Source organism: Sprattus sprattus, assembly GCF_963457725.1.
Source record: "Sprattus sprattus genome assembly, chromosome: 16".
NCBI classification, from domain to species: domain Eukaryota; kingdom Metazoa; phylum Chordata; class Actinopteri; order Clupeiformes; family Clupeidae; genus Sprattus; species Sprattus sprattus.
This window is the reverse complement of record NC_137914.1, coordinates 680,816-685,815: the sequence shown is the minus strand read 5'-3', so window position 1 is coordinate 685,815 and position 5,000 is coordinate 680,816. Positions and strand designations below refer to the sequence as shown.

The 5,000-nt window shown below is 47.4% G+C and overlaps 1 pseudogene across 1 annotated transcript in view; it reads left to right on the top strand.

Annotated features, from left to right (window-relative positions):
- LOC308377109 (potassium channel subfamily K member 2-like) overlaps positions 1–5,000 on the top strand; it is a 44,963-nt pseudogene that overhangs the window by 15,158 nt on the left and 24,805 nt on the right. The window contains exon 4 of the transcript in view: positions 3,482–3,642. The product of the transcript in view is annotated as a potassium channel subfamily K member 2-like (transcript). The remainder of the gene's footprint in view (positions 1–3,481; positions 3,643–5,000) is intronic.

Sequence of the window (5,000 nt, the reverse complement as noted above, 5' to 3'; positions counted from 1 at the left end):
GTGTGTGTGGGGGGGGGGTAAACTACATCACTGTCATCTTCAATCCTCTGCTGCCAATACGACAATAAAAAGCCTTAGAACCCCAGGTGGTGTGTGTGTGTGTGTGTGTTTGTGTGTGTGTGTGTGTGTGTGTGTGTGTGTGTGTGTGTGTGTGTTTGAGACCGAGTGCACATGAACAGACCTAGCAGCAGCATCATAACTCTTAAACTCTTAAAGCTGCAGCGCCTCATTTTCCTCAGAGAGACAACGGCTGTGTGTGTGTGTGTGTGTGTGTGTGTGTGTGTGTGTGTGTGTCTGTTTCTGTGGATTTCACAGGTCGGACAAGCTTGGTTTCTTTCCAAAAAGGATTTTATTGTCTTACAAATGAATGGAGAAAAATAAAGTAATGCTCAGTCTCTTTTAAATGTAGCGCCCAAGGCGTGACGTCAGTCCCGTGCGATCAACTGCAGTCTCTCACCCCGCATGCCTCCACACTACGCCCACTGGCACCGGGTTGGAATGGTATCCGAGGTAGCAGAGAGATCAGAGAGATCATAGGGTGACGCACAGGTAAAGGGCTGCTTTTATGCGCAGCTGGGCATTGTGGGAATTGGAGTCCTGCGCAACGTCCGACAGGCAATTAGTTTCGGGCCTGCTTGATACACAAAAAAAATAGTAAAAAGACACAACAGGCCCATTACTGTGTTTCACCAGACACCCCCCTTCTGCACACACACACACACACACACACACACACACACACACACACACACACACACACACACACACACACAAACACACGCCCATTACTATGTTTCACTTTGACAGACACCCCCCTCCCACACACACACACACACACTCACACACACCCTCCCCATCACTCTCAAACAGACACACACTCGCACACACACTCCATCACTCACACAAACTCTCACACACACACTCACACACACAAACGCCAACACAGACTCCATCACTCACATACACACACACACATTCTCACACACACACACAATCTCACACACACACACACACACTCACACAGACACACTCTCACACACACACACTCCATCACTCACAGACACACTCACACACACTCTCACACACACACTCTCACACATACACACACACACACTCTCACACACACCCGCACAGGAAGAGGACTTTTTTTTGTTTTGTTTAGGATTTCATCATCGGCAGAACCTGTCCAATAATAGAGTGCATCTAACTCTAGAGTTCACGGGGTCAGAGTTCACTAGAGTTCACCGGGTCCTGATCTGATTTGAACCACATTGGAACCAAAGTAGGGTTAGGGTTGGATCAGGACCGTCTGGACCAGGCTTGTGTGTGTGTGTGTGTGTGTGTGTGTGTGTGTGTGTGTGATAGAGACACATGCCCCATTGTGATGAGGAGCTGTGGAGATGAGGTATAATGTATTAATGAAGCTCAGCCCAGGTGTGTAAAGGATCAGTGTGTGGGTGCTTTTGTGTGTGTGTGTGTATCATTCTCCTGCACCAGGATCAGTGTGTGTGTGTTGTCGCAGCCCAGCTCTCACCACGACGCAGCAAGGGAATTCCAAATCATGTTCTTTTATTAACTCTTTAAATTACTCAAACATTACAACAAAAGGGTAGTCAAAATAACAGAAAATAGGGAAAAACCATGCCTTGCACCCATTGCAACTGGCACTTTTCCCCTCTGTCTCTCTCTCAGCCAGCTCTTCTAACTGACTCTTTTAAAGCTCTTTTGTTTGACTAGATTGGCACTAATCAGCCACTAGTCAAACGATCTACAGGTGAGCTTGCAATTAGTGAAAGCCTGACCTGCCTAGTCCCCAGAACACCTCCCCAGGGTCCTAAAGCCTACCCTGTAGTCCTGGTTAGACAATGTACCCATGTTAAACTAAGTGGGAGCCTAAGAGCAGCTTGGGCTACCACAGTGTGTGTGTGTGTGTGTGTGTGTGTGTGTGTGTGTGTGTTATTGTCCTGCACCAGGATCAGTGTGTGGGCACTTCTGTGTGTGTGTGTGTGTTATTCTCCTGCACCAGGATCAGTGTGTGTGTGTGTGTGTGTGTGTGTGTGTGTGTGTGTTATTCTAATGCACCAGGATAAGTGTGTGTGTGTGTGTGTGTGTGTGTGTGTGTGTGTGTGTGTGTGTGTGTGTGTGTTATTCTACTGCACCAGGATCAGTGTGTGGGTGCTTCTGTTGCCCAGGTTAGGGTTATTTGCCTTCATCTTCTTGGTCTGCATTAATACTCAAAATGCTCCTTCTGGTTTAACTCCCAACAGTTAACAGTTCTTGTCCACTTGTGTGTGTGTGTGTGTGTGTGTGTGTGTGTGTGTTCTTGTCCACTCGAGTGTGTGTGTGTGAGTGTGTGTGTGTGTGTGTTCTTGTCCACTCGAGTTTGTGTGTGTGTGTTCTTGTCCACTCGTGTGTGTGTGTGTGTGTGAGTGTGTGTGTGTGTGTGTGTGTGTGTGTTCTTGTCCACTCGAGTTTGTGTGTGTGTGTTCTTGTCCACTCGAGTGTGTGTGTGTGTGTGTGTGTGTGTGTGTGTGTGTGTGTGTGTGTTCTTGTCCACTCGAGTTTGTGTGTGTGTGTTCTTGTCCACTCGAGTGTGTGTGTGTGTGTGTGTGTGAGTGTGTGTGTGTGTGTGTTCTTGTCCACTCGAGTTTGTGTGTGTGTGTTCTTGTCCACTCGAGTGTGTGTGTGTGTGTGTGTGTGTGTTCTTGTCCACTCGTCTGTGATCTGACAAGGGCACTCCTGGCATGGAGGGCTTTTCTATTCTTTCTAGTGTTTCAGTGTGTGTGTGTGAGAGTGTGTGTGAGAGTGTGTGAGTGTGTGTGTGTGTGTGTACCTGGTGATGTTCCAGTGACTGTGTGTGTGTGTGTGTGTCTGGTGTTGTTCCAGTATCAGTGTGTGTGAGATGAGTCTGTGTGTGTGTGTGCGTGTGTGTGTGTGAGTGTGTGAGTGTCTGTATGTGTGTGTATGTTTGTGTAAGTGTGTGTGTGTGAGTGTGTGCCTGCGTGTGTGTGTGTGTGAGATGAGTCTGTGTCTGAGAGGCTCCTCTCTCTCTCTCCAGGTTTCGGGAACGTTTCTCTGCACACGGAAGGCATAAGTGTGTGTGTGTGTGTGTGTGTGTGTATGTGTGTGTGTGTGTGTGTGTGTGTATATGTGTGTGTGTATGTGTGTGTGTGTTCGTGTGTTCTCTCTCCAGGTTTGGGGAACATTTCTCCGCACACAGAAGGCGTAAGTGTGTGTGTGTGTGTTCTCTCTCGCTCTCTCGAGGTTTCGGGAACATTTCTCCACACACAGAAGGCGTAAGTGTGTGTGTGTGTGTGTGTGTTCTCTCTCCAGGTTTCAGGAACATTTCTCCGCACACAGAAGGCGTAAGTGTCTGTGTGTGTGTTCTCTCTCTCTCTCTCTCTCTCGAGGTTTCGGGAACATTTCTCCGCACACAGAAGGCGTAAGTGTGTGTGTGTGTGTGTGTGTTCTCTCTCTCCAGGTTTCGGGAACATTTCTCCGCACACGGAAGGCGGTCGAATCTTCTGCATAATCTACGCGCTGCTGGGGATCCCTCTCTTCGGATTCCTGCTGGCCGGAGTCGGAGACCAGCTGGGGACCATCTTCAACAAGGGCATCATCAGAGTGGAGAAGATGATAGTGGTGAGACACACACACACACACACACACACACACACACACACACACACACACACACACACACCTTACACCAACACACACACACACACACACACACACACACACACACACACACACACACACACACACACACACCTTACACCAACACACACACACACACACACACACACACACACATACACACCTTACACCAACACACACACACACACACACACACACACACACCTTACACCAACACACACACACACACACACACACACACACACACACATACACACACACACACATACACACACACACATACACACACACACACAAACACACACACACACACACACACCTTACACCAACACACATACACACATACACACACACACACACACACACACATACATACACACACACACACACACACACATACAGTACACAGACACACAGACAGACACACACACACACACACACACACACACACACACACACACACAGACACACACACACACGCGCGCGCGATGAACGGGATATACATACAGTACACACACACACAGACACACACACACACGCGTGATGAACGGGATATACATACAGTACACACACACACAGACAGACACACACACACACACACACACACACACACACACACACGCGCGATGAACGGGATATACATACAGTATATTTATATTATTTTACCCCTGATCTGTGCCAGTGCTTTCCTTTCTAGAAAAAAGATTTTGATTGACGTCGCCGTATTAATTGCAGCGGGACAGGTCTACTGGGCCTGAGCAAACTTTGCTTGCTGTCAATTGTTTTCATACTTAGTTTTTGTTAATATTAGACGTGGCTTAAATGTATCTCTTACTTGTGTTTGGAAGCGGTGTATTTTGGTACAATAGGGGCCCATGGTTTCATAATCAGTCCATGTGTGTGTGTGTGTGTGTGTGTGTGTGTGTGTGTGTGTGTGTGTGTGTGTGTGTGTGTGTGTGTGTGTGTTTGGAAGCGGTGTATTTTGGTACACTAGGGGCCCATGGTTTCATAATCAGTCCATGTGTGTGTGTGTGTGTGTGTGTGTGTGTGTGTGTGTGTGTGTGTGTGTGTGTCCATAACAACAATACACTACAACATGAACATGAAATCACTCCTAGCAATATACATTTGCTGACCTAAATAAGATGCTATTTGTTATGACTTGAGTTTATCTCAGTAATTTTGACAATGGCAGGGCACGTGCACAGGAATTTTGAAGGGCAACACGTTAACTTTGTGTCACCGTCGCTACCACGCCCCCGTCTCCTGATACTCCGCATACTCCGTGATTATTTTATTTAGGCATGCATGAAGTTCTGTAGCTGTAATTCTATTTGTAA